At 35.8% G+C, this 25066-nt stretch overlaps 1 protein-coding gene across 1 annotated transcript in view; it reads right to left on the bottom strand.

Moving 5' to 3' along the window:
- Positions 1-25066, bottom strand: part of PCDH15 (protocadherin related 15) — an 857865-nt gene that overhangs the window by 474671 nt on the left and 358128 nt on the right.

Here is a 25066-nt window from a genome sequence, read left to right as displayed (position 1 = left end):
AATTACAGTATTGCTATTAGTGTTAATTCCATTTTAGAAAGGAAAGCATGTAAAGTTAAAGCCAAATGACTTATGTTCCAGAGGTTTTCACAAACCAGTCTACTGTTAATGTCACAAAACATTAGGGTAGGTGTGGCAAGGTCTGAAGAATTTATATGGGCTCAAAAGCTTTGAATGAAAAATAATCACTCTGAGAAATTAAAGGGTACAGAGAGAATGTTTACTCTAGATAAACTTGTAAAGATAACTCCCTGCCTTGGATGGATGGCAATCTATCAAGGGATATTTAGGTAAGCTATCCAGGCCTGCTATCACTAGGGAGAGACTCAGATTTTTAACTTTAGACAATTTTGTAGAAACTAGAAATTAGATTTGACGTCAAGAAATGAATTTTATTCAACAAATTCATACTAGTAGTGATCTTTAGATTGAGCTTTTTTTTTTCTCATCTTCAGTCTATGTTTGATTCTATTGGGGAGTAAACACACACATCATAGGAACTAAATCACAATTGTACATTTAATATTTTCCTGAAAAATGTATTTGCTTCTTTTAATAGGCAGTTATAACACAAATGGCTTACTCTCTAAAAATGCTGTGGAGGTGGCAGTGGGGAAAGGGGTCCATTGCCTTTCTAATTAACCTAATTCAGTGAAGCTAAAAGAGTAAGTTCTATAGGGAGAGAGAGTAATTGACTGTTTGGGTTCATTCCAAACATTAAAATAAGAAAACTGCACTGTACACAGAGCACACTAGTTGTTGCCATAAAACAATTAATTATGCAAAGGTGTATAAGCAATATGAATTGCATAGAAGCTCTCACAACAATCTTTCCCCAATTTAACTCCTGTGGAAGGGTGTTCATCTACATCATAGAGCTAGAAACATTCATTTTTCTTGAATATCACCCCCTGTAAATGAAAACATAAAGTTCCCAAATCACATTATTTGATTAAAACAAATTCTTTTAAAAGTGAAATTGTAGTTACACATTTTTTCACTGAGGTTAAATAGTAAGCATGGCCATTGTATAGCCACTTATTGAGTAAAATCTGGATTCCAAGATTATCAAGCTAAATAAAACTTTTATTCATTTTTTTCTTTTTCTTTTTTGACTTTTGGCAGTTCCTAGGCCAGGGATTGAACACGTGACAGAGCAACAACCTAGGCACTGCAAACAATGCTGGATCCTTAACCCACTGCACCACAAGAGAACTCCAACAAAACATTTCTTATATTCAAATCTTCTTCTTTGAAGCCAGTCCTCTGGTGTTTCCAAATTACCCTGTTTCAAGCATTGAAATAACCTGACTAAGGTGGTGTAGCTAATAAAAGCCTATCCAAGATCAAATTCCAAGTTTATTACTTCACAGTTTAGATATCCTTTTCCTGTATCTTGCTATCACCTTGGAAATACACAAACTTTAACTCTGAAAACCTTCTAGTTTTGAGTTCATGGGAAACTCACACTGAATTTATATATTCAGTTGATATATAAAATCATAATTTGGGATTTTTGCCCTATAATTTTTTGATAAAATTTAAATGGTTAAAATGGAAATGACCGTAATAGAGGTAGAACACTACAATGTAATTATCAACGACCTCACCCTAGAGCTAACTTTCCCAAATATAGCTGTAAGTACAGACAGCATCTCTGACCTTACATGGCTTACAACTCATAAAAGAGAACAGAAAGTTGACATTAAAACTATACATAAAACTTCAGATCAGAGTGCAAGTATTGGTTTAAGAAGTGAAACTAGAGTCCTTTGGGACAACCACAGTACCTCCTTTGCACTGGTGGAGAGAAGGGTTCTAAACAAAGAAGCTGGAACCTAAGCTCAGAGGAACTAAAATGTCTGTCTCTATGGTAGACAGATTCTTAAGGTGTCCTCCATGAAGCCTGCCACTGGTTTTGTATGACTCCCTTCCCTTTAGTGTGGGTAGGGCTTCTGACTTGGTTCACCGAAAGAATATGGTATATGTGGGAGTTCCCATTGTGACTCAGCAGAAATGAACCCAACTAGTATCCATGAGGATGCAGGTTCCATCCCTGGCCTTGCTCAGTGGGTTAAGGATCCAGCATTGCCACGAGCTGTGGTATAGGTCACAGACACAGCTCAGATCTGGGACCCCTAGCCTGGGAATTTCCACATGCTGCACTTGCAGCCCTTTGAAAAAGAAAAGAAAGGAAAAGGAAAAGGAAAAGGAAAAGGAAAAGGAAAAGGAAGGAAAGGAAAGAAAAAGGAAAAGGAAAAGGAAAAGGAAAAGGAAAAGGAAAGGAAAGGAAAAGAAAAGATAAAAGAAAAGAAAAGATAAAAGAAAAGATAAAAGAAAAGAAAAGAAAAGAGAAAAAGAATACAGCAAATGTAATAGGAAGTTATACTTACATGTACATTAAGTGGTTACATTACATGAGATCCTAGTGACTATCTAATGGAGGCTTTTTCTCTCTTTCCCTTGACAGCTTTGACAAAGCAGTTAGCCATGTTGGGAGGTCTGCATGACAGATAACTATGGCCGCCTTTAAGAGCTGAGGGAGGTCAGCTGACAGGCCATCAGACACAGAAGATTTCAGTCCTGCAACCACAAGGAAGTTGATTTTGCCAAGCTCAAATGAGCTTCAAAGATGTTTTCCCAGTCAAGTCACAGCTAAGACTGTAGCCCTTACAACACCTTCGTTATAGTCTTGTGAGGTGAAAAGCAGAGGATATGGGTATGCTATGCCTGGATTCTAGGTCCAAAGAAATTGTGAAATGATAAATGTGGGTTGTTGTAAAATATTGTTTGTTTCAATACTGCTATGCAGCAATAGATAGCTAATACAGACCTAAAGTCAAAAGATCTATGTCAAAACCTTGGCTCTACTACTTACTGACTCTATAATCTTTAGGCAAGTCCTTTACATTCTTATAATCCGCAACATGCAGTGTTGTGAAAAAAATAAAGTAATGTATGTAAATAAAGGCACATAGTTAATAAATATATTTCATCTCATTGCCACTGGGATAGGAGTTTGTATAGACTGAAGTGTGTAAAAGTGTAATTCATCCTATGTAATTAAATTTGGAACATTAGCCACATTTTTTACAATATAATACCACTTTTTTTAACTGCAATAGACAAGAAGTATATAACATACATGAAAGCCAATAGGAGAAAAAGTGAAAGAGAGAGAAAATTGAGCATAGGCAAAACAGAAAATGAAAAGGAGGTGGGAACAATAGTTTATTCACAGTTATCGCTGAGAATTTGTCATGAAGGACATTTCTTCCAAGTATAAATAAAAGTGAACAAGATAACAAGCAAGGGAGATCATATTGCTGAAGTCAAATGCTTATCAACAATCAATATTTTCTTACTCTATCATCTGGGAAAATGATAAAAATATAGACTCAAGTGAATTACAATGTATCCAATTCACAGGCACATGGAAATTTTGAAGGTTCATACTCTCAGAATACTGCAAGATTTTATTTTCAGAACATCAAATCAATGAAGTTGAAATAAAGAAGATCATATATATATATATATATATATATATATATATACACACACACACACACACATATATATATATATATATTTAAATATAATGATTATAGAAAAGTAGTTAAAAAAAGTGAGCCAGATCCTCTATATTACTCCACCATTGGAAAGATGATAGACCCTAGTCAGGCAGTTACTGTTCTTTCCACCTTAAGTAAATCCTTCAGTCAGCTTTAAGCAAGTCCCTATACAACTTTACTCAGTGACCCAGTAAAAGTCCTCGGCTCACAAAACTGATGAAAAATGACATTCATCTAATGAAGCCACATTTAAGACAGAATGTCTGTTATATGACATGGCTGTGCTGGTAACTGAAGTTACTAAGTTATTAAGAGCCTCCATGTTTTTAAATTCAGTAGTTCATTCTTAATTTTCAACTTAGTCATCAACATTTCACATGGTGCATCACTCTCTTGCTCACAAACCTCTTTTCACTTGCCTTTCAGAACACCATACTTTCTGATTTACTTTCACATCATCGCATCATCATTTGCTTCCTCTTTTGCTACCTGTTCATTCATTCTTGCCTCCATAACTTTATTCTTTGTATGTTTTTTCTCTCTCTTTTCTTTTTGGATCATCTCATTCAGTCTCATCTATACCCCTAACTCATGACTCTCAAACTTAAATCTCTAGTCCAGATCTCTCTTCCCTCTTTCCTGGACCAAACACACATCCTAACTGCCAACTCTACATTTCCAATCACAAGTCTACTAAGCAAATCAGACTGAGATCTGATCAAAATGAGCTCTGGATCCTCCCCATATTCGTCTATGCCTTTCTCTCATGTTGTCTTTCTTTAACCTGATAAAGGAAACTCCATATTTACAAATTTTCCAGGAATAATTTTTATTAGTCATTTTTGACTCACTGCCTCTCATGTCTCATATCCAGTTTGTGTAAGAAAATACTATCATCTATAGAATATACTCAGATTTGACCTTTTTTCTTTACTACCTTTATTTATAACTTAGTCTGTGTCCACGTTATCTTTTGACTAGAGCATTGCAATGAGGTCCCAAATGGTCTTCCTGTTTCAGACCTTGATCGGCCTCAGTCCATTTTCAACACAATAGCCAGAGTTACCCTTCTAAGATATGTCAGCTTAAAACTCTCTAGTGGTTCCCAATATCCCTGAAAATAAAAGTCAAATACTTACATTGTTCTAAAATGCCTAGCTTGATTTTGTTCTTTTAGCCACTAGCCTACAAACTTTTTCTCTAATATGCCAAGCACACTCCAAGCTGAGTACCTCTGCCTTGTGTCCGTCTTCTTCCCCAGAAAAACATAGGACCTGCTCCTTTATCATCTATTTTGTACTCCAATATTATTTTCTCCATGAAGCGTTCTCTAGCCACTCTATTTAATGACTTAACATAACATATAAAACATATTATTTACATTTTCCCACTCCTTCCAGCAAGCATTCCCCTCCTCACCCTGGATTAATTCCCTCATGATCTACTAGGAATTGTAGCTTAGTTAAGTATTTATTTTAAACTTACAGACATTTTGAAATTTGTGCTGGAAGTATTTCTTTTCCTTTTTTTTTTCTTTTTTACTAGCTCTCAGAAAGCTTAGATTTAAAAGCAAGCCTAGGGAGTTCCCATTGTGGCTCAGCAGAAACAAATCTGACTAGCATCCATGAGGACTTAGGCTCAACCCCTGGCCTTGCTCAGTGGGTTAAGGATAGGGCATTGCCATGAGCTGTGGTGTAGGCTTGGATATGACGTTGCTGTGGCTGTGGTGTAAGCCAACTGCTACAGCTCCAATTCAACTCCTAGCCTGGGAACCTCCATATGTCATGGGCACAGCCCTAAAAAGATAAAAAAAATAAAAATAAAAATAAAATAAAATAAAAGCAAGTCTCATCATCGATGGGTGAATATATTACTGCAATATGCATTCTTTTGGTCTCAAGTATTATTCCATTTTATCCCCAACTTTATTTTCTTCCTTTACCTCCATTTTCATATGTGATATTATATAATCTTTTATATATTTAAAAAGTATCCAGAAAAACAAATGCAATATAAATATATGGATAAAATTAGACAAATGAATTGTTTTCTCTTATTTTGCTGTCCTTGGGGCTATGTTATCAGCCTTTTCAAAAATCAAAATTATAGTAAGTACAAAGCAATTAAAGGAGATTGTCAAATACTGTTACATGCCAAAGTCACTTTATTTTTTCACCTGCTCTAAGAATTAGTATTTAGTATAGCAAGATATATCTTGTAGCTGTCCAGGGGAATCTTGCTAGAAATGTCCTCCCATTATGAGTTCTATTTGTACCAAGAAATAGTAACTCAAACTTATCATCTCTGTAACCCAACATTTTTATTCCTAGGTTCAGACTGAAGAGAAATTTTTTTGTATTGTATTGTTTTGTTTTATGGCTGCACCTGCTGCATATGTAAGTTTTCCTGGGCTAAGGATTGATTCCATCTGAGTCACAGCTCTGACCTGCCCAGGATCCTTTAACCCACTGCACCAGGCTGGGGATGGAGCCTGCACCTTGGTAAGGATCCAAGCTGCTGCAGCCGGATTCCTTAACCCAGTGTGCCTTTGTGGAAACTCCAAGACATTCTTGCTCATATGTATCAAAAGTCATGTGTATGTATAAAAAGAAAGACAAATATGGACAGTAAACAACTTATCTCTGAGGTCTGAAAAAAATAAACATGAACATACTCACATATTTAAAAGGATAGACAACTTTGTCTGTTTGGAATGTAGAATTTAGCAACAGAATAAATTTAACATTGAGTAATATTTCTCTCTCATGTCTTTGTAGTTGTCCCAAAGTGGACATTTTAGGCAGTTTGATCCAATATTTGTGGACTCATCTGGGTATCCACTACAGGGTTAGCAGTCAGAGAGAGTGCTCTGTTCTGGAATTGTGAATTTTAGTTCCAGAAAGTTCTGTTCCTTTTCATGTGGCTTCAGTTTAAATATAAAGCTCAAATTCCCTCATTTTGAAGAAACTTGTTTTAAAGGAAAGGAAACAATAGCTGATATGCACAGGAGGGTGTGATGGTAAATACATAACAATACTAAGTAGTACAGATTACAGAAAGAAGGTCTAAGAGTGTTTGAGACTATAGTTAGTGTTATTTATTCTCGGGGCTAGGTTATTTCACATGATACTTCTATATCCTTCCACCAGACTCTCACTGTAACTTATGCATATGTGTGCTTATATACGCCCAAGGAAATATTTTAAACTGTATGAAATAATTTTAAAAATGCTACTTTTGTAATGCACATTGAGCTACAAATTGTCTATTTGTAAGTGTATTCAGTTAATTTTATTTCAAAATTCCTTTATATAATGCTATTTGTCTACTAGCAATATGATGAGTAATAACATTAATAAGATGAATGAGAGAACTGCACACTGAGCCACATTGTCATTTCTTTGTTAGCTTTATCAACAGGAGGAAGACAAGGGATTCCAAAACAGCAAGCAAAAGATGCTACTCAAAACTATCCACATTATACATAATTTATGTTCCTTATCCTCAGGCTAAGCATAGTTTGCTTGAACAATGATTCCAATATAGCTAACTAGAAGCCCCATGTAACAGATGTTGGGATCTAATTGCATGTGGTAAGTGCTTCTTTCTCATTTGCTTTAGGGATAGTCAATGATAATCACTCCTCTACTACTCTTAAATTCCACACATATTTTCCTCATCTCTGCCTTGCTTAACATTTGAGATATGAGTAAATATCACTGCTAATATTGCAGTTTCAAAGGCCATCATAACAACTCTGGACCCTGTGGCTTCTATTCCATTTCATTCCATTTTTAAACCTCTTCTCCTGTACCTTCAAGATAAATAACTCATCCAGTAATGTAAACCTCTAATAGTAACAGTACTAAGTTCCTTCTACATAAGCCTGTTGGGGACATGGCTCGGATCATCAGTGTCGGAAAATGAGACACATGAACACGGGGAAATCTCAACAAGGCTCTTTATTTCTACAGAAGGGCACGGGTACTCAAAAAGCATGTGCTAAGAAGCAAAGACCTTCCCTATTTATTCCTAATGCAGGTGATGTACCTGTCCCCTTCCCATTGGTCAGGTCAGGGCACACATTCTTCTCGGTTGGCTAATTTGAAACAATTGTTACTGGGAGAAGAGGGAAAGAGGAGGGGGGTCGCAGGAAGGTGTTTCAGACGAAACTGGAGCAAAATAGAGTAATCAAGATTTCCTTTGATAGAAAAGACATTATGTTACTTTCCACAAGCCTTAAACCGTACCTAAATATGAAATGTTTTAAGTAATCCAAATTAGGAGGATACATGTGTTACAGCTATTATATATACACACACACATTTACCCAGAGACAAATGCATATGGAGAGAGAGAGAGAAAGAAATGGAGAGAGAGAGAGAGAAAGAAAAACAGAGAGAGAATCTTGACAAATGAAGAAACCTAAACTTCTTTTCATTACAGAGAACTATTATGAGCTGTGAATGTCAGCATGGATAGCAATGCAACTGAGAAAAGCATGAAAAGACATGAATGGAGTTCTCACTTCACATAACAGTGAATATTCATGAGTATGTTGCTAATCTCACTGATACCCTGAAAGTTTTGAATACGCAAAAATGGTACCTTACTATGTGAAAGAGGAGGAAACATCAGGAAGTGAAAATGAAGGTATCTTTTTCTGTATGAACTTAACAACTTTATTAAAATATTACTCTTCTCAAGTTCTGTAATTTCACATGCTCCCCAAATTGGCTTTTTTTTAATATAAAAAATAATGCCAGCATATTAAGTCATTTCTCTTGTTTCCTATGTCCTTATAAAATGTAATGATATATCTACCAAAAAACTGTGTTGTGGCAAAATGAGAAAGCTTCTAATCTAGCCAGAGTACAGCTAAAACAAATGCATCAACATTTTATCATTAATATGTTATTGAAAGTTGTAATGTAAGTTTTAAATTCTGAGAGCATTTTAGTTAATAATTTAAGATGTTTGGCTTGTTTCCATTTTAATTTCAATTCAGGCACTCTGCAAGCCTGGTTTAGTTTGTATATTTAAAAACTATATAAAATCAGCCTCACTACATGCGAATTGGGAGCTAACACTCTGCTCTAGTTATACCAGAAATATGAAGTCAGGACAATTTTCTAAGTAAAATAAGTCCACTTATAAAGTTACTGAATAGGCCAATATAACAATCTCCCTAATTGTTAGATTTAAAAAAAAAATGAAATGCCTATTATTTTAACGAATATTATTTAACATAAATATTCTTCCCTAGGAATATTTCTGGCAAAATACAGATATGCCGCTAGGAAATACTCTCAAGTTTTTAGCACTTGAGACATTATTTGCAGAGTAAGACTCAAAAAACTTAACGAAAAGTAGTAAAACACAAACAGTAAAAACTAAACAAAATGGACAATGGAGTAAGTATATCAGATTTGGAGGTGAATTCCAGGAGACAGAAATATATATATCTATATCTATATATAGATATAAAGCTATCACTCAGAACACCCACCATCAATCTATTTTTCAAGTTTATTTCTTTCAGATAAGTTTCACAGACTTTTAAAATGAAACCGAAGGTCTTTCCTGCTATTTTTAAAACATCCTTATTTCTCATCTTAAGACCTGGGAACAATATTTACCATGTGTGATCCATACAAGAGTCCATTTGTTCATCAAGCTTTGCCTCAAATTTTAAGTATAAATAGTTCTCTAGTTTCTCTGAAGATGCAAACAACCCATCAAAACAATTCTTAATATTCTTATTATATACAAACCAATAGCTATCAATGCATGCTATTTCAATTTCTAGGTTGTAAAATTTTGATGGGCTGTTCTAAAATATGTTTTTGTATTTCTCCTATCACCTAGTATTACACTTATACAGTAATACATGTTCTAGGATGGGGAAAAGGAAGGAGGGAGGGAGGGAAGGAAAGAAGTAATGAATGAAGGAAGGAAGGACAGAAGGAAGGAAGGGTTATAGACTTCAAGTCCCCTTCAAGGAGATTAAATCAAAAAGCTCCAGCCATGTCTCACTGTAATACCCCTTCCCCCACCTTGACCAGCCTGGGCTGCTCACTCCCTTCTAGAGAAGAAATGTAGCCCATTGCTCACCTCCCCTCTGTATAACCTGTTCCCCATGCAAATAAGGTATCCTGTCTGAGACCAATCAGATCAAATGGGGCCTCCACTCAAGTCACATTGTGGGTATAAAGATTATTGCAGGGTAGGGGGGGGAAAAAAAGAAAAGGACTATTGCAGAGTGAGTTGGGTCCTCTTTTTAACTGGCACACACGTGAGTCCTATCTCCCTCTCTCTAAAAATGTACTATTGCTTTAATAAATTTGTAAAATGTCTTCCATTCTAATACTTTGTTACATTGAGACAGATACTGAGGAAATTGTGAGGGTACCATATTTTTGGTGCCATAACTCAGATCAAAGGGACTCAGACCAAATTTCTATTGTACAGCCAAGTGACCCAATCACACACAGTTCCCTGTGCTGTACAGTGGGGCCCCGTTGCCTATCTGTTCCAGTAATAAGAGTTTGCATCCCATTCCTGGGAACCACAAGTCTGCCCTTCTTGGCCATGATCTGTTGCTGTTTTGTAATTGAGATCTTCTGTCCCATGTTTTAGATTCCATAGATAAATAATATATGGTATTTGTCTTTTTCTTTCTGGCTTACTTCACGTAGTATGAGAATTTCTGGTTCCATCCATGTTACTACAAATGACATTAGTTTATCTTTTCATGGCTGAGTGATATTCCACTGCATATATGTACCACATCTTCTTAACCCATTCATCTGTACATTTAGGTTGCATCCATGTCTTGCCTACTGTGATGAACATAGGGGTGCACGTATCTTTTAAACAAAAGTTTTATCTGGATATAAGCACAGGAGTGGTATTGCTGGATCATATTGTAGTCTTATATTTAGTTTTATGAGGTACATCTACACTATTTTCCATAGTGTTTGTGCCAATTTACATTCTCACCAACAGTGAAGGAGGGTTCCCTTTTCTCCACACCTTCTCTAGCATTTATTTCTTGACTTGTTAATGATAGCCATTCTGACTGATGTGAGGTGGTACTTCATTAGTTTTCTTTTGCATTTCTCTAATAATTAATGATTTAAACTTGGTTTTTCTCATGTGCCTGTTGGCCATCCTTATGTCTTCTTTGGAAAATTATCTATTTAGGTCTTCTGCCCATTTTCTGATTGGCTGGTTTGTTTCGTTGTTGAGTTGTATGAGTTGTTTGCATCCTGGGCTGTTTTAAAGGAAACTCACTGTTTTTCTTCTCTGTCTATAGAAACTATCTCTAAACAAAACCTCAGTCCCCTCAGGGTATCCCAGGTTAATTTCTCCCTTCCCCTAGGCACAAGCCATGCTCCCTTTAAAAAGAGAAAGGAAATAGGCCAGAGCTATATACCACCATAAAAGTCTCTCCCAGGGGAATGACACCACCTAGGCTAAGAAACCTGGCCTAAGATCAAGTATCTTAAGTGTGGCATGGAGAATTCAGGCCACAGTGAAACCTTCCAGTAGGGGGGCCCACCATGCTAGCTGGTTAGGGGACACCCTCCACTAGTCTTAGGTTTTTATGAGGCAGCCGGAAGCAATCACAGGACACACAGGCCACACAGGCTACGACATGAGGGCTCTCAGTTCTTAAGCTTGTCTGAAGGGTCCCCAAATTCTTTTGTCACCCTGCAAAAGTCTCACCTGTGGGGCCAGGGATGCCTGCCCTCACAGGGGTTTCTGGGGGTGCATGTGAATGCTCTGGGAGCAGGCCTTTCTCTGACCTAAGGATGCCAGCTCTCAGAGACTACTGGCCAGAGACTGTTAGCTTCCTTAATCCATCACCCTCTCATGCCATGACTGTCATTTCAGATGGGAAACAACCAGTGAGCCCTGCTGAGGATGCCTCTAAAATAACTGGAATCTCTCCTGTCCCTGAACTATCTCAATAAACCCTACATCCTCTCCACCTCAACTTTCAATATACATCTCTCTACTACTACTTTAAAACAACAACTATGAGTCCTCTGTTTTGTTTGTTTCTATGTATCTATATGTGCACTGTACATGTACAGCATTGACAAAATTAATTTGTAAAAGGCTCTAATTAATTGGCTTAAAGGAAATTAAGCACTTACACAAATTCTCGTAATACCTAAGATAACTAGCCAGAATTAATTGTGGGGTCACATGAACTGAAAATATTCAATATTAAATTAGTATCTGGTTTTAAAAGTCAAGGTTAGCTTGTTGATATAATTAACATAAATGTCTTTAGAGTCATCAACATTAAGTATAACACCTTTATGGTACCTAAGGTTTAACAGAAATTAAATAAGATCTTGTTATATCTGTTACAAAGTTGCCAACAAGAAAATTAACTTGGTATAAATAAGAGCTTTTGGGTAGTTTTAGGAACAAATGTTCTAGGAATATCTAAAAATGACCTCTCCAGACATTTGGTAATGTAAAAATTTAGAGTTGTACTGAATTGAGTCAAATTATGCAAACTTATTGAATAGCTGGTGTCATCTCCAAATAAAATGAGATACTAAAACATTAACTACTGAACACTGATTTCATTTTACAGAGAAATTATGGCATGTTTGGTGCCACACTGAGACACAAGAATAAAAAGGAAGCTGGTACAAAATTTGGATTTGGTCTCTCTGTTAAAACAATGTTTCTTAGAATGCTGCCTTCAGTAATAAATTGTGAATTTCTTTGCCTTTAAGTTACTCCTATTTACTTTTAAGAACTTTTGTTACTTCGATTGAGTAAATAAGTATTATTTCACAATGATCTGTGATTCTATTCGACCAAGTTCTTTAAAGCATTTGGATGTTTTTTAACAAATTTTCCAAATATCAAAATTCTAGTTAAACTTCTTCTGAACTCTAGTTAAGTTGAAATGCTTCAGAGGTCCCCTAAGGCATCTTGGGGGGGAAAAAAAAAAAGCTAATTGGAATTACTTTACAGGTAAATCAGAGAACATTGTCAAATAATAGACATGGTATACGTGGATAAAATTTATTCTACTTCTATGCACAATTATTTTCTCATTGCCAGGCTTTTGCCATCTTGATGTCCTTATAACATGGCAAGGGTCTACCACTAAAATCAAAGAATTAAAAATGGGTAAACAATAGCTAAATTAAACAGTCGGGGTTATGGGAAATCCAAGATGGCTGCTTGACTTTTCCTAGCTCCCTGGCAAATATAATTATTATTTGATGGATTAAAAGTTTCACTGGCAATAGGGCCAATGCCCACACAAAAAAATGATGAAAAATGTGTTTTCCATTTGGGGTATACTTTCTATAATCTCTAGCAACCAAGACACCTGTTTCAATGGAGAAATCACATTAAGCTTTAATTTTTTTCCTCACAGAACTTCTTAAAATTATCACTGTTACTATCATCCTCAATCATCAGGCAAGATCAACAAAACTAAAAAAAACTGGACTTGTACAGAACAAAATTAATGACATGGGATAAAAACTGTTAAGTATGATTATAGCTTTGTAACTTTTGTTTGACATATTATTGGCTTTTGATCTTTATTTTTCAGATATAAAAACCTTTCCCTTCAAGTTACTTAATGAATTACAACAATTTGGTGATTTACATCTGTGGGTAAAATTAAAACATTTTTCTTTTTTCTCTGTCTGGTCCCTCCAAAAATTGGAGACCTCTGGGTTCTGAAGTCTTATTAGGTAAATAAGAACTGTCTCCTGAAATGTAAATAATACCTGCTTTGGCCCCGAGCATAAATATGGATTTTCTCCTAATGTTACAGAGTTTAGTGTTTACTGTCTAAAAACTCACCTTCAAATAGTTCTTTGCTGCATGCTACCTTATTGTAAAGCTTAATTAAATTATTAAGAAAATATTCTAAGCATTTTTAGAAGCTTATTACTATAATCTATGTTTAGGTAAATATCAGATGCCCTATGATAACTAGGGGCTATACATACTGGGAAAGGTATCATTTGAAAGACTGTCTCCAGCCTAGATAAAAAGTTTCTTTTCAGGTATTTTTAAGAATCTCATGAACAAAGAAATTTAAAAATTAACTCAATTAAATTTATATTTCTGTCTTAAGAAGGGCCTTACATTGGACTGGTCTATAAAGAGAACTACTAACTCCATACTCAACTTAAAATAAGGTTCAAATAAGGAAAAAAACCACCAATGTCAGGCCAAAGACTACATTAGAAGTAGACAGCTAACCCCAGATTTCCAGATATGACTGTATGGTTACTTTTCTTGGTTTCTTTTCGTTTGACACACAAATCAAATATTTTCTATCATGGGCATGATCGTATGTGATTTTTAAAAATCTATTCAGTTGTTGAGTTTATAGTCAATTACCAACAATTAGTACTTCTGATTTACTTTGGTGGGTTTCTTCACTCCATGGCCCTTATTAGTCAGCACTTTGTCAATTATATTCTATGAAAAATATAATTATGTTGAGGCCACTATGAACAAAGCCAGTATATCATTTCCCTTAAAGCTAAGAATGGACAAAGCCAGGTGATATGGGACATACTGGGCTACATTTGGCAAAACCTCTTAACTTAAATTCCTATTTATAACTTTTACTAATACTACCAACTACAGTATTTTCTATTAACTTTACAAATCTTACAAAACTTTACAAACTTTCTATCAATTTTACAAAATTGCTATTTCTTACATTTCCAAATGTATAATTAAATCTCTGAAATAATTATACAGTTCCATATGAGGTCGGTGTAACTCTAGATATGAGAAAATGCAACAAGGGAATATTTTCCTGGACCATAACAGACTAGTAAGAGAGGTCATCCAGAGACTTTTAGCTACTGCTAATAAGACCTAGTCTAGTAATAGCACATTGAGCGGCCTGTCAACAAAATCTCTGCCAGACCTGGTAATGAACATTCCTAGCACCGTGGAACAAAATGGTCATGAAATGAATCCCAAGATTATGGTCAAATTTATAACCATGGGGAGCCCTGTGACCTGAACATGGGCACTTGCCATCTGCCTCTACATGGATTAAATCATGAACTACTGCAGCTTCTGACCCTCAACATCCCCTGAAAGGATTTCAGATTGGAGATTAGCGACAAAGCAGTCTGTGCTCTGGAAAAACTGACAGAATGGGCCTTCAAATAGTTAGATGTTTTAAAGGAAAGACTTTTATGAGCCAAAATTCTTTCATTTTCTCATATCTAGGAAAATAGTAAGATCATTAACAGCAACATCTTCTTTAGCTTAGGAGAAAAATAAAATTAAAAGACAAAACGGAATAGCTGTGGTTCAGACTTCCAAGGTAATACCAGACAAATGCTTGTATTGCTAAGAACTTAAGGTTAATACACACTTGCTGCCACCAGCCACTCTCAAACAGCATTAGCTGGCAGCTGGGAGCTGCAAACTTAGATTTTCAAGGTCCCCTCTTATAATAATGGAAAGATAAAAACATATAATGACTAAGAGCTCTTGTTATTTATAAGTCAAAACCACATTAACAGTAAAAATCTACTTAGATAAAACTAGACAACTAACTACCTGGTTACAAGTCTCTGCAAAGTGCCAGGTCTAAACTGGGTTTCAGGCCTATTCAAAAAAAAAAAAAAAAAAAAGAGAGAGAGAGAGATTTCTTTTGTCTATTAACACTCAAACTGTCACTTCTCCATTTCTTTTTTTTTTTTTTTTTTTTTTTTGTCTTTTTGCCATTTCTTGGGCTGCTCCCACAGCATATGGAAGTTCCCAGGCTAGGGGTCTAATCAGAGCTGAAGCCGCTGGCCTACACCAGGGCCACAGCAACGCTGGATCCGATCCGCGTCTGCAACCTACACCACAGCTCACGGCAACGCCAGATCGTTAACCCACTGAGCAAGGGCAGGGATCGAACCTGCAACCTCATGGTTCCTAGTCGGATTCGTTAACCACTGCGCCACAATGGGAACTCCCTCCAATTATTTCTGACTGGGTCTGTTATAGTTACATTAAATGTATAACTACAGAAAGTGACTTCATTGCTTTAAAATAATTACCTTAACTGATCTTTGGCCTTGACTTTAATCTGCTTGTTAAGTTTGTTTCTTCTAGAATAAAACAAACATGTCCCCAAATAATAATTCAATGGGGATATCAACAAGTCAACATCCAGATAACATTGGAACAAGCTCCAAGACCCATGTACCATGGAGCCACACCTCCCTCTTCAAGAATACCCTGATGGAAATTAGGCAGAGGGAACCTAGAGTCTTCCATCGCCCCCTGCGGGAAGTATCCAGAATGGTCATCTGCCCTTTTCCCTTATAATATGGGTTCCCAGATACCATGGATAAAATAGACAGGTAGTTAGACATGAGCAGGGTATTCAATGTATAAATACAAATAGGAAAAAGCAGGGATATATGTTGAAATATTTTTCATATCAAAGATTTATATGGATATGCAAATGACCTAGAATAGACAATAGACAAACTATCTTGAAAAGGAAGATCAAAGCCAAGAGCCTTATACTATATGACTATAATATCTACTGTTAGGCAACAGAAATAAAGAGAGATTAGCAAAGGAATAGACCTACCAATCAGTGGAATAGATCAAGGACTGGCCAATTTAGTCTATAAGGGGACAGATAGTAAATATTTTCAGCTTTGTGGGCCAATGTAGGATGTCTGCTGCCGCTGCTTCTTTTCGTTTGATAATACTTTAAATATGCATCAATCATTATCAGTTTATAGGTCAGGAGTCATAGTTTGGCAATTCCTGGAATAGAGCCAAGAAATTTCTTTTTGAGAAACATGTCAAAGAATTCAGCAGAGCAAGGACAATCTTTTAAGCAAATGGTTCTGGAACAACTGGGTACCCATACAAAAAACAAAATTTAGCTTGTACCTTTCCCAAACACAAGAATTAATGGAAGAAGAGTCAAGGCCTAAGCATAAAATCCAAAACTACAAAGCATTTGGAGGAAAACAGGGGAGAGTATCTTTTCAGCCTAAGACAACTTACAGGCAGGACACAGCAGCAACAACCGTAAAAGAAAACTTTGATAAATGAGACTTCCATCAAAATTGAAAACTCTTGTTTTCCTAAAGAGATCTCTACACAAACAATATACTGGGTAGAAATATTTGCAAAACATATCTAACAAAGGACTTGTATCTGAAATACATATATATATTCAATATTATGAAACAATTCAATTCAATGATATGATTTTTTTTTTTTTTTTTTTTTTTTTTTTTGGCTTTTGAGGCCGTGCCTGTGGCATACGGAAGTTCCCAGTCTATAGGTGGAATTGGAGCTACAGCTGCCAGGCACAGCCACAGCAACACCAGATTCAAGCCACATCTGTTACCTATACCACAGCTCATGGCAACACTGGATCCTTAACCCACTGAGCAAGGCCAGGGATTGAACCCACATCCTCATGGATACTAGTCAGATTTGTTTCAACTGAACCACAACAGGAATTTTCAATATGAAAACTTTTTAAATGGAGTAAAGATTTGATAGAAATTTCATGGAGGGAGATTATGAATGGCTAATAACCATGTGAATTGCTCAATATCCATTGATACGAAATCCTTAAGGAGGCAAAATTAATCTATTGTAATAAAAAGCCACTCAATGGTAATTTAGAGAAGGGTGTGGGGAAGAATGACTTTAAAGAAGTACATGGGAACTCTTGACAATAATTTAAATGCTCTACGTCTTGATCGGGGTAGTAGTGACAGAGGTATACATTTGCCAAAATTGTATGGTTAATGTTTGTACATTTTAATAGAATAAATTGTACCTCAAATTGCCACAAAAATAACATCATATGAGGGATGGAGAATAGGTAGAGGTGTAGTTGAAAACAAAATAGGAGAATATTGATTATTGCTGAAACCTGGTAATGGATAGATAAGGTTTCATTAGAATATTCAGTTTACATTGTTTATATTTGAAGTTTTAAGACTCTTCAAATGAGAAGTATTTGTTACACAATTTTCCTAAAATACTGAATCCTTCCATATTCTCACTCAATTAAAAAGGCATAAAGGTGATTTATCTTCCTTCCAAAAAAATGAAATTATAATTATCCACTTGTGTCAATAAGGGAAACAAATAACCGATATTTTTGTTTGTTTTGTTTTCTTCTTTTCTGAACTTTAAATTAGCTTCCAATTTATTTTTCTAAAGAAGAGAAGGGAGCAAAAAGCAAAGAAAACGGAAAACTTACTTTCTGGTGGATAATGCTAATAAGTTACCTCTACTGTATTTAGGAACATAACTCTATGTTTAAAAATAACTCATACATGCTTGTTTTCTTTATGTATGAAGATACATCATATAGAGATTTTAATGATGTTTACAAGAAGACAATATTTTGCTACAATAGTACAATTTCTTATCTTAAAAAATACTGTCATAAAGATAAGTATCACATAATATCTAAATATAGTGATAAATATATAATTTCAATATAAATCATAAGAATGATTATCCCATTTCTATAAAATGTGTACCATTTGTTTAATTTGGTTTAAAAACAAAAGTTGTGATCATTAAAAGACTACAAATAACAAATGCTGGAAAGGGTGTGGAGAAAAGGAAACCCTCCTACACTGTCGGTGGGGATATAAATTGGTACAACCACTATGGAAAAGAGTATGGAGGTATCTCAGATTCTAAATATAAAACTAACATATGACCCAGCAATCCCACTCCTGGGCATATATCCAGACAAAACTACAATTCAAAAGGTACATTTAACCCTGTGTTCATTGCAGCACTATTCACAATAGCCAAGACATGGAAACAACCTAAATGTCCATTGACAGAATGAATGGATTAAGATGACGTGGCATACATATGCAATGGAATACTACTCAGCCATAAAAAAGAACAAAATAATGTCATTTGGAGCAACATGGATGTAGAGATTCTCATACTAAGTGAAGTAAGTCAGAAAGGGAAATACAAATACCATATGATATCACTTACATGTGGAACCTAAAATATGGCACAAATGAACCTCTCTACAGAACAGAAACCAACTCACAGACATGGAAAACAGACTTGTTGACAAAGGGGAGGGAGAGGGAGTGGGATAGACTGTGAGTCTTGGGTTAGTAGATGTAAACTGTTATATTTAGAATGGATAAGCAATGAGGTCCTGCTGTTATAGCACAGGGAACTATATCCAATCTCTTGTTCTAGAGCATGGTGGAAGATAATATGAGAAAAATAATGTATATATATGTATAAGTGGATCACTTTGTTGTACAGCAGGAATTAACAGTGTAAATCAACTATAATAAAACAACTGTAATTAAATATATAATTTAATATGTAATTTAATTCAACTATAATTAAAAAAACAAAGGTTGTAAATTTAATATTCGTAATTTGCCTAATATATTTCACAGTCAAAAGTGATTTTGAAAAGGAAATCTATAATTTCCATGAGTTTTGGGACACTGCTGCATGTTATTTGGAATCCATTTACATCACCATACATGACAGATGACAACATGCTAGCCTGTGACATATGTGGCTAATGGCTATATAAAAGCTTTTTGCATGTTCCTGAAATGCATAATTTGGGAAGCTAAAAACTGAACTTAAAACACTTAACTGCAGCTACAATTCTATGTATGAATAGGTTACTCTGACAAGATGATTTTTGTATGAGATATTGTCTGGAATTAATTATATGGGAAAAGCAGGTATTTTGCAGATATGGACCAAAGCAGAAATACGTGGTTCTAGAGTCAGCAATTGTTTTTTTTTTTTTTTTTTTTTTTTTTTTTTTTTTTTTTTTTTTTTTTTTTGTCTTTCGTCTTTTGTCTTTTTGTTGTTGTTGTTGTTACTATTTCTTGGGCCGCTCCCGCGGCATATGGAGGTTCCCAGGCTAGGGGTTGAATCGGAGCTGTAGCCACCGGCCTACGCCAGAGCCACAGCAACGCAGGATCCGAGCCGCGTCTGCAACCTACACCACAGCTCACGTCAACGCCAGATCCTTAACCACTGAGCAAGGGCAGGGACCGAACCCGCAACCTCATGGTTCCTAGTCGGATTCGTTAACCACTGCGCCACGACGGGAACTCCTAGAGTCAGCAATTGTTGGAGCAGCTTTCCACCTCCACTCTTTCAGACCGTGACAAAGGCAGAATTTCCCATAGTAGTCCAGTTATATTATAGCTTTGCAACTCGTTCCTGAAAGGCCAAAACAGATTCTTCCACCCTTTAAATTACAATATGTGCGTTATTTCCACCATTGAACAAATTACTTCCATTTAAAGAAACTAGAGAAGATTATGTTTTTGTGTGTGTGTGTTTTGTTTTTTGTAACCAAGTTCCCTGACCAGTATTACATATGTCACAGCAAATCATTTCTTCGAAGGTGAGTAACTAGTGGTAGAAGATTCTTTCGCCAGGAATATATGATATGAAACAAAGTCAGAAATCTTAGCAAAGTATTTGATTCCCAAGAGTAGCTTTCCCCTGCTGTATACATACTAACATCATACCCAAAATATTATAAAACTATTTACTGCTACAACCACCTGTAATATTTTCAACTCTTTTCTTAGTCATAGTGAAACCATTTCCCATCTCATACCCAGTTTTGTCTATGCTTTGTAGGAATCCCACAACTAAAATCCTCCTGCATAAGGAACAATAGAACTGAAACAACATTTCAGCTATTAAAGTAATCGAACAGAACTGGGTTAATAATGGAGCCGTAAATCTTACTGCAGCTGAGAATTGGGGAAGGAATGATTTTGAAGCGTTTTCTGCTGCATATATAGTTCATGCTAATATACACACAAACCTGAAGGGGAAAATTGGGCTTGCCTTTCCTTTTTGATTTCTTAAAATCTCATCACAGCTCTCTGACTTACCTTTCTCAACAAAACAAGTCAGGATGCAGAATGATCATGGCTTTGAATTTGACCATAACTTTTCATTTCTTTCTTTTAGCCTTTCCTTGACTGTGAAGCTCTGGGAGCTAGAGTTCAAAGGCAATTGTGTTCAAAGAAAATACTTAGCTTGGAATATTCTAACAGAAACCTATGGGTTTAGTAAGTCTTGGAGATATAAAAGCTTTTGAAATGGTAGCATTTATGTAAATAATTGCACAGAAACATGTTTCTTTTGGACTAAATTATTCAGAGTCCTGTTTTTATCTGTTTCCAAATAGTCTCATCCAGTTTTTGATGAAACTCACAATATACATACACATTTTCCAAGGAAAATGGAAACAGTAATCCTCCTGAAGATACAATAATATGATTACCTTTACTTTCAAACACTAAAGGTAGGCTCCTGCAAATTAGGCTACAATGTAAATTTTAGTGAGGATTCTATTAGAAATGCAAAGGCAACAGTCACTTTCAAAACTGACAGACCCACTGTGAGTAAAAGAGAGAAGATAATGAATCTGGCTGAGCTGGCATTGCTGAAACAGGGCTCTGAAATGAATCTGGCTGAGCTGGCATTGCTGAAACAGGGCTCTGATTTTTCTGCTCACCAGTTGATTCTGCAAGCTTCAATTATAGGAATAGCTGGAGTAGTACTTCTCTACAATACAACTATTAGAACCTGTAAAGAAATGACATATAGTGTCTAAGCGTATGTATGTATGTGTGTACACTTACGGGCATGCATGCACTATGAGAAACTTTGAAAGTCATTCAAAGGAAAAGTTCCTGGCCTTATCATGAAGTGGATGATCTAGGTTGAATCAGGCTGTTTGTGCAGGTTGTAGGGCATTAATAATATAATATTCAATTGTAAACATATTTATATTCCAACTACAGATAGGGCCTACCACACTTCTGAACTGATGCACTAGACTCTTTGTTTTGGCAGACTATAGACACCAGTTTCCTATATAGATGCATAATCATTTTTAGTCACAAAATCAAAATTCAAAGACATATAAAAGATAACTATTGTCTCATTAACTTTTTTAATAAAAAAAAAGTGGAACTGTAGGGCATAGTTTAGAAAATACTGTTTTAAGTCCTTAAGATCTAGAATCCAACTGATGGAATTGAATCACAAGCCTATCAATCAATAGCAATGTGATCCTTGGTAGGTTATTTAATCTCTTATCCATGGTGTCCAAATTTATCAACTGAAAATCATATAGATATAGATAAGATCCATCTCTTGGCACTATGTCTGGAACAACATTTAGCAAATGTTGGCTGTTATTATCATAATGATCAGGATATTTCTGGATAACTACTAATACTTTTCATAAAAGACTATACAGCAAGTTCTTTGATTACAAGAACTCTGTGTCTTATTCATTTTTGGATCCCCAGTATCCAAGAAAATGCCTGTCACACAGCAGTCACACAAAAAGCTTAACTGAATTAATATGATTCATTGGAAAGACCAATATAGAGTCTATCATGGCCATAGCCTCTTACTCTCTTACTCTCTTCTGCTTCTGCTTCAGCTAATGGTAATAAGGGAATGTGCTACATTGGCCTTTCAGCTCCTTGGGGCTAAATCTCTTTTTTATTTTCTTCTTCTACTTAAGTTAATGACAGTAGAGTTAGTATCCTGCATTGAACACTCAGTTTTTTGGAGCCAAAGCTTTGTTTTTTTCATTTCTAAGGGTGACCCAGGGGCATGATTGAAGTGATTAAAAAAAGAAAGCCCTAAGGTGGTAAGCAGAAGAGCGTTTACCAGGGATTGAAGGCATGTGATTGGCAAAAGAGACAGAGGAACTCAGAATAGAGAGAGGTCAGTACTGCACTGATTAACAAAAATAAGTGAAGGCATTTGATAAGATGCAAAATAAATCTGTAATTTTTCTATTTTCTTTTTTAAAAATAAATCTAATTTAACTATATATGTATATCATACATAATATAATAACAAGCATGCACATCTTAAATCAAATAGGAGTTACTAGAAGAACTTAACTCGAATTCCAATTCTTTCGTAAGTCACACATTGTGCATTATACAAATTTCTCCCAAATCTTCTTGACTTTTCTCCAAATCTATTGACTCAACAATTGTACATGTAGCTGTATCTTTAAGTGCTTTATTTGCATTTGCATTAGCTTTTGAGCCATTTTATGGAGCAAATAGGATTTGATACTTGAACTATCTTGACCAGCCTCATTGCTTTACTCGTTCAAACTGTTTACTTTTCTCGATTCAATCCTGTGGGTTCAAGAATTTAAATATGAATTCGCATTCTATATCATGAAAGTGTTCTCCAAAAACTTGCTGAATTCCTGACTCCAGATATTCTATTTAGTAATGAGTTTCTCTCCTTTAACACAATAGATGTGCCTTCTGATAAATACTATCATCATTGTAATTATTTCTCCCTAACCATCAATTCCCCTTAAGCTGAATTTTACTAAAAACAGCTTTATCCTGCTGGGGATAATCAGTAAAAGAGGCAATAGGGGAATGGATAAAGAAAAGAAGAATAAAAGCAGATGGCAGAACCAGAGCGCAGATTTTTACCCTAAAGCCTTGGAAAAGAAAAAGAAATCTCACGTAGAGCACATATAGAAGAGAGTTCCTCAGGCTGTAAGGAGGGAGAAAGCAGAGGCATGTTCAGGGGGTCCAAAGAGTGTGACTCTTCCTTGATTATTTCTCAAAGGGAACAAGAGGTGCAAGTAAACAACCTTGAGTTATAAAATTAGAAGTATTGAGTAGAATCTGACCAGGAGTAATAAATTCAATAGGCATACTGTCTACATGGAATACCGAGAAGCTTCTAGTAAATGACAGATGATAGTTACATGGGAAATAATTGCAGGAAAAATGTGAAATTAAACCATGTATAGTTTTCATTTCATATCTTTTCACATACTATTTTGACCATAATGTTTTATTTAAGAAAATACCAATATGGAAAAAAAAGGTTCTTGGAGTTTCTATTTTACTTCCTCAGAGATGCCAAATACTCATTTAAGCTGAAACCTCAAAGAGGGTTCCAGCCAGAAGATTTGGACAAAGAGTGTTTCTGGCAGAGGAAAGAGCTAATGTCAATGTCCTAAGGTAAGAATGAGCCCAAGGTGTTTGAGGAATAACCAAAAAAATACAAATTTGTTGGAGAAAAGTGAATTAGGGATAGAATTTAAGTGATGGTGATAGGGATGGAGAAGGCACAGGCAGTTTTAGAAGTCCCAATAAAGGACCACAGATAACAAAGGAAATTTAGGGGACATTGGGAGATCGCTGTAAGTAAATAAATTGCCCCAAAAAAGCCACCAGAACAAGGTAGGTTTGCTTCACTAGTGGAAGTGCGAGAATTGCCTCAGTTCAGTGGGTGGGGGATGGGATCAAGCCTGCATTCAGATTCAGACAAAGAGCAAGATTTTGAGGACTGCCCTTCTGCAGATTTGATTATGTGCCTTGTGGGATACCAAGGAGGAGCTGCTACTCTGAAAAAGGAAGAGGTGGGCTTTTCTAATCCTCACTCACCTTGGAGGATAAAGCTGTAGCCCACCAGATCCTCCTGGGGCAGAGCTTCCTTGCCCGTCCCCTTGCATCTCTCACAAGCATTCTATCCTAATAAATCTGTTTCTTGCCTATCACTTTGTCTCTGGTGGAATTCCTCTTGCATGGAGACATAAAGAACCTGAACCTCAAGGGTTATGGGTTCAAGTTCCAATCTGTGTTCTGGCTAGGTTCAGGCCATTAATAATGTCAGTTTCAATGGGATCTGAATGGGGTTCCTGGGGCAGATCAATCACAATAGCGAGTGGGTGATATTCTAAGTAGCATGAAAGGTTTTAAGCAGAGGACTGGTATGGTTTGACTTATGTTCTTAAGAAATGTCTTTGTTCTATGGAGAACAGAGTGCAGAGGAGCAGAAATGTAAAGAAAGAGAGACAGTAAGAGACTCTCACACATTTACAAGTAAGAAACAATGTTGGTCTGGACTTTGGTGGTAACTAATGGAGAAAAGAGGCAGTGCTGGGAAGGGTTGACTGGATTTGCTAAAATTCTCAACACAAGTGGAAACTAGTGCTTTTTTCCCTAGTAAACATTACACATTTTTAAATGAACACTGTCCATATACCATCAGTGGTACATAAATATACCAATATAGAACTGTATAAATGTGATCACAGGTAGACATAGGCTCTGTCAGGCATTTGGATGCCTCTCTTCTTGACTTGGCATACCACAATAAAAAATGAAAGTGCATTGTTTCTCATGCTGCATCATTTCTGTAGCCTATATTTTTCTGCCATATCCAGTTACTTAATTTTATGTTTTGCTCGCTAAATAAGAGTGTTGTCAATTGCCAAATATTATATCTGTACTAATTTCTATTGAAGCTTTGTACTCCAATATCCTATGTAAAGGGAAATAAAACTCTTGAGTGTTTTTCCATTAAACAAATGAGTTCATTATTATAAAAAAGATAAAAATGTTGAAATGATTTAAATTGGATGAAATGATAAGAAAAAT

Source organism: Sus scrofa, chromosome 14 (genome assembly GCF_000003025.6).
Source record: "Sus scrofa isolate TJ Tabasco breed Duroc chromosome 14, Sscrofa11.1, whole genome shotgun sequence".
Lineage (NCBI taxonomy): Eukaryota > Metazoa > Chordata > Mammalia > Artiodactyla > Suidae > Sus > Sus scrofa.
The sequence above is the reverse complement of the archived record's forward strand: the minus strand, read 5'-3'. Positions and strand labels throughout refer to the sequence as shown.